Source organism: Hippoglossus stenolepis, chromosome 11, assembly GCF_022539355.2.
Source record: "Hippoglossus stenolepis isolate QCI-W04-F060 chromosome 11, HSTE1.2, whole genome shotgun sequence".
In the NCBI taxonomy this organism is placed as follows: Eukaryota; Metazoa; Chordata; class Actinopteri; order Pleuronectiformes; family Pleuronectidae; genus Hippoglossus; species Hippoglossus stenolepis.
The window spans coordinates 20,837,867-20,844,103 of record NC_061493.1 but is presented as its reverse complement, the minus strand read 5'-3'; the positions used below and the strand labels follow the sequence as shown (position 1 = coordinate 20,844,103).

Genomic DNA, 6,237 nt, shown 5'->3' with positions numbered 1-6,237 from the left:
TGACGGGAGCTCGTACTTCATCATGAGAGGGCGTTTTTTTGTGGGATTCATGGAACACTTCAGCTGAGAGATGTATTTAAAATACGTTTTTAACCTAAAACCCTTTCTGTCACCTAGGAAAACCTATACTCTCAATGAATTACTAAATGGTAGTTATTACTTTTGTAGGAGGTGACGTTCGATAACACAAAGTCTTCTACAGAGAAGAGGTGTGACCAGTGTGAGATCAAATTACTGCTGAAAATTCCCCTTTTCAAAACATCAGTAGATCACATGAGGTGATAGAAACCACGGCTTGGGTGAAGTCAAACTGGTTCCCGTGATGGTAATTGTTCAAACCTCTGTGGAATCCGGAAACCTGGTTGCCCAACCTGCTGGGCACAGGTTGGGCAACCAGGCAATTCAAATTCACCGAATGGAATAAGACCTTCTGTAAGATCACAGTCGGTAAAGTAAATCTGTTTCAGTCGATTTTTTCCAATAGAGATTTCTCCCTGTCACAAACATAGCTGTTTACTTCTGTGTAGACACGGATGTCGTGATGGTGAATTCATTCTTCAGGTTTTTCAGGTGGTGACCTGGTTACAAACTGTTCTATCGCACTCGTAACCACAAAAGGAAATTGGATCCGTCTCAGAAAAAGCAGAGGCTCAACAAAGGACTTATTGTGTAGTTTGTCTTCTTAGGTTTTTTTAACTGAGAGAGATGGCCAACACTGATTAATAAAATATTTCCAAACCGCAATTTCAGGAAACAGATCGAATCTTCTTTACTGGAAGACAAAAATCTAACCTGACAGTAATGTGAAAACGCAGTGGACCAATACTTTGATCACAGTCGGCTTTGATCACAAATCACTGTTGGCTCAATCAGTCACACAGTGTCATGAGCAGGTGACAGGATGCAAAAATATCTACAATATATGCTTCTAACTAGTATAACGGTGCTTTAATAAGTATAAATAAACAATGGAATTTAAAGTTAAGTTTCACTGTTGATTTCCCAGCAGAAGTTCTTCGTGACATCAACAAAAACTTTCCCGCAAGCAATGATGCTGCTCACTTCGGACAAAGGTGCGAACCTGCAGGACAGGTTGTCAGGTGAATTCTTACAGAGCCGCACCTTCTCCAGGATGCTGCAAATACATCCTCCTGCCCCATAACCACCCACATCACCCACACCACCCACACCACCCACATCACCCACATCAACCACATCTCCACCACCAGCGCTGACGCCTGAACTCAGAACATCACTTTAACTCTACAGGTCACTTTCACAGCTCAGAGGTAAGTCCCACCAAACCTTTTCAAAACCACATCTTTATTTCTGGATTATCCTCGATTCTTTAATTATTGACAGAATTATTTTTTAGTAGGTTGATTCTAAGGATTAAATTGATAGTGATCACAATATTTAAAAGAAAGAGGAAGAAACGGGAAGTGAGTCCTATTTACTTTTGGACAGTAGGAAATATGAGGATTAGAGAGGGTAAAGAAGGGCAAATCCTGAAATATATTTTTGTGTACAGCTGATTAAAAACTGAAAGAGTTGTTTTTAAAAAGTTTTATTTAATTATCTTCATCCCAAGGTATTATAAAGACAGTTTGATTCCTATTTATTCTTATCTCTCCACAATAGTATTATTTATTTTTGATATAAATAATACTCACTAACATCTGGTTATATATTTAATGTTACTTGCCATTAACCATGATTTTGTGATGTTTACATGTGAAGTTATTCAATATTAGATAAAGGTATGTAGTTGGAAATAGGCTCAAACCTGCTACTGAAGAAATGTCTTTCAGAAATGTTGACATTTTTGTGTTGGAAGTTTAAAAAATCTTTTTTCTCTCCCTGTTAGAAATGGAAGGAAGTTTCATCCTGTGCTTTGCTGCCATGATGCTTTTTATGGCCCCAGCTGTCAAAGGAACCGGACATTTATCATTTGCCAACAATACACAGGTTGGTTTTCATTCTACCTAATCAACGTCAGTGTCATATTGACCTTTGTACTGTTTACACTGTAAGAATATTTGTTGAACAACCATATTGACAGTTTGACCAACAAGTTCTACTGTTGGATATTTGATTGGACATGTAGAGTAAAAAAAATACTCCCCAGCTATAGTATCATGTTTATTTTTGAACTTCCCAGCAGCAAAACTTATTTAACTCCCACTGAAGCTGTTGATTGTCTTATTTTAGTGACTTGTACTGTAAGTGAGTGTGTGTTTGTTTGTGTGTCTGCCAGGTGAACATCACTCGTGCAGGCTGTGACGTCTCTAAACATTGTGTGGCGACACCAGACAACTGTGATCCTGCAGGAGACGCCATTTGTCTGTTTGGGTCTGCGTTCGCCACCGCCCCAATGGCTCCCAACGGAGCAGACGTGACCATCCAACTCAGCGGAAACTCATCGGGTTACATTGCACTGGGGCTTACTGCTAATGCAACAGAGGTAAAACCCACAAAGCACTTAACAGAGCACATTCCTCCGCCTATTAAATCAAGCTGCAGCAGAGATTGACTGATCTGGATCTGCACCAAAACTTTAATGGGCTCTTTCCAGACCCATACTGCATCCTTCCAAGTGTCGTTTAAAAAAAGCAAACAAGTAATACATATATTTTTTACATTTCACAAATAAAAAGTTTATAGAGCCAAATCAGTGGCAGTATCCTGTAAAAGATCCTCTTCCTCAAATCCAACACTTTGCAGATTTACACAGATCAAATAGAGACAACACCCAGACTGTCAAGTTATATCCTGTTTCCACATCCGTGTTCCCATAGAGAGAGAAAACCAACACACACGTGAAATATGGCCCTGTGACATTTACTAACACAACATGTAATTAATGAGAATTCAGTTCAGGTCATTACTGTCCAACAAGAAGAAATGTTTTTTTTAAATGCTGCTTTTAAATCCCTTCTAAAGACAATACTTTCAAAAACTTCATCTAAACTTTTAATTGAAAGTATTTATTTCATTTTAAATGTTTTCATGTTTTTGTGAAGAACTTTGTAACTTTAAGCAGTTTTTACAAATAAATAATTTATTTTAATTATTATTATGTTGTTGCTTTAGAGCAGTGGGCCTTTTCGAGCCCAAGATCACTTAAGCCGAGATCTACCATTACATTACATTTCATTAAAGGCTGAATGTACAAGAAATAAATATACACAAAGAAGGGCAGTTGTGTAACTTTTTCTATTCAATGCACGATATTCAAATTAATATCAATTCATATTTACAATGCAAAATATGTAGCTTCTCAGTTCAAGCAATATGTTCTGCAGAGGACCTACTACTGTATGTTTTACATATAGGCTTTGATTTGAATATGTACACAAATATGATTATTGCCCTGTATGAAAGAAGTCCCTGGAAGCCGTGCATCTTCCGCTCTTGCAAATATTTCACAATAATAACCCCTTTTTAAACACGGGAATGGATTCCATCAACAGAAACGCTGGAGTGCTTTTATTTTGAAAAGGCATACAGAAAGTGTTGCAGCCATTTGTTTGTGACGTAAATTCATCAGATAAACATTAAAAATCAGGTTAAAGATCATTGTCTCTGTTTATTCTGCTGTGAACCACAATGTTTATCTCTCTATGACACAAACGTATTTACAGCACTTTCCGAACCCATTTCAAAGTAAAAGCATTCCAGCGTTTCACCTTCTGAATCCACTCATTTGTTCCAACGGGTCTTGGATTGTTATCGACAGACCGAAAGATGCGCATCTTCATACTGTAGACTAGAGCTTTGTCAGACAATGCATAGTAAAAGTAATAAAAATAGTCTTCATCACAAGTTTCCAACAAGCAGAGTTAGAAACTTGAACCAGTGTCTGGTCTGGTTTCATCACATCATTGACTCATTTCCAACCTTAACAAAGACGCTTTGTGACGCTGGAATTTTCTTTTGTCTTCACCATGAGGAATAAATCTTGTTCTCCTCCTCCTCCTCCTCCTCCTCCTCATCCTCCTCCTCCTCCTCTCTCCTCAGGGAACAACCATGCTTTTCATCTGTGCTCAGAACTCCTCGACCAACGGGACGTTCTTCTTCGCCACGCTGCAGAAAAACAACAACAACAACACCGACGGAATGGTCACTCCAAAGGAGACGGTGAGTTCTTACCTGTCCTCACAAACCGAGGAGTAACCTAATGTGTATTAAATAAATTATCCTCCATTCATGATATGAAACTGGATGAACAGAAAGTGAAATACATGCACATAAGGATGGTTAAGATTTTTTTATATATTACTTGTGGTAAAATGCATTTAGTATATATTTAACAAACGTATTAATCAGATAATAAAATAATTTCCCGACCTTTCAGACACGGATTAAGTTTCATCTGTCAAATTGTATTGAAATAAACTTACAGAGATTTGAACCAAGAGGTTTCGGTTTATTTTCATTTGATCTTAGCTCATCTTACTTTGATGTCACTTTGCCTTTTCAGCGAGTGACAGAAATCCGAGGTGTGGTGAACGGCACCCTGATCCAGTGCGAGTTTACAGTCCCCAGTGTGAACGCCACCAGCACCAGGAGCTCGGACAGCAGCTTCCAGATCCTTCTGGGGTCCGGTACTGTTGTCGGAGGTGAGTGGACACACAGATTGTTTTAAATCATTTGAGTCCCATTTGTTATTATCAACAGATTGAGTAGAAATCATCTTTACTCAGTTTTTTTCTATTGAAATACAAACATTTGACACAAATCATTTACGGTTTTCATTTTCCAGGGATAAAAAAACAATAAACCAACAATATAATCACTGATTCACATTGTATTTCGTTGTTAGTTGTACAATAACATGAATGAAATGGTTGCTCCTGTTTGCATGTTCTCACGCTTGGTTTGATTCTTCAGGCACACTCGGTGCGTTCAAGACCGCCACGGAGAGCGGCCTTCTGAACCTGGCAGACCCGATGGCCACCACCCCGCCCCGCCCCTGCCACCACCCCGCCCCCACCGCCCCACCCCCACCCCCCACTGCCGCCCCCACCACCGCCACCACCACCACCGCCACACCAACAACAGCAGGAGCCAGTAGCGTTCTCCACTCATATGGTAAACAACCAACAATCCACCGGAAACATGTTCACAAACACAACACAACTGACTTCACAATCATAATCACAACTACAACCGAAAATCCCCCATCATCACCACCTGAGAAAAACCTTACACATAGCAGCTTTAAACTCGGTCTAATTTGAATCTTAAAGGGTTAGGTCATCAGTTTCTGCTTCCACAGCAACACAATGCAAAACACACAATAGAATGAGGTGTACCTGTTAATGCTGAGCAACACAAAGAACAATCAGTGACTAACCTCAGATATTTCTCAAAGTCAAAAAACAATCTTCAGGTCTTTAAACCACGGGAAGATGAATGAGAAGATTTGTTTAAGATGTTGTGATGATTTCTAAAGACTTTTCTGAACTGAGCTCCAGACTCAAAGAACAGGAGAGATAAGTTTAACGAACAAACATTCACTGACTGACGTCTCCTCTCTTTCTCCGGCAGCTCTGCTTCTCCTGCTGAGCGTCGTCGCACTGTCCTTCACACACAGAGCTTGAGTCCAGAGGAAGCTTGTGGCCTGAAGACATTTGTGCAGGTTCAACGCACAGAGGAGTGTTCAACTGTATAAATGTTCAACTTAACTTATCGTCTTACGTTTTGCACCTGTGAAAGTTTGAGTTTTAGCTGCAGCAAAAACAAATGATAATACAGAAGGTAGCTGAAGGCATTTGTGACCAAATCATTCTTTAATTTCCTACCCGTGACTTTGGAAAGTTTTGTTGGTGGTGGAAAAATGACTAATTTATAAAATGTTTTTAATGCATATAGATTTATTAGTTTTTATAATTTTAACATTTACTCTGAAGACACCATTATTATGCTACATGTTTGTGCTCGCCCTCATTTAGGATCAGGCCTTTTTGAAAATTGCCAGGTCCACAACTCAGGACCCGTGAGGACTCTGCTGTGTGAATATTATTAGAAGCTTGATTCTCACAATTTTCTTCTGTAACTATGGAAACTAAACTACTGTAAAACAGTGCATTTCTCAGTTCCACCAACCAAACTTGATGAAAAGTTTCTGATTTCATAAGTGGACTCTGAATTCTGATTAAATGTTTTCAATCCTCATTTAAATTGTTTTTTTAATAAAGGTGAATAAGTACAAAATGCAGTTTAGTCATTTTC

General features: G+C 39.0%; 1 non-coding gene across 1 annotated transcript; it reads left to right on the top strand.

The window, feature by feature from the left end:
* Positions 1–5,004: 5,004 nt before the first annotated feature.
* Positions 5,005–6,219, top strand: LOC118117557. Its single transcript, XR_007034693.1, has 2 exons — positions 5,005–5,094; positions 5,554–6,219. It is a non-coding gene; the product is annotated as an uncharacterized LOC118117557 (transcript).
* The last annotated feature ends 18 nt before the right edge of the window (positions 6,220–6,237 follow it).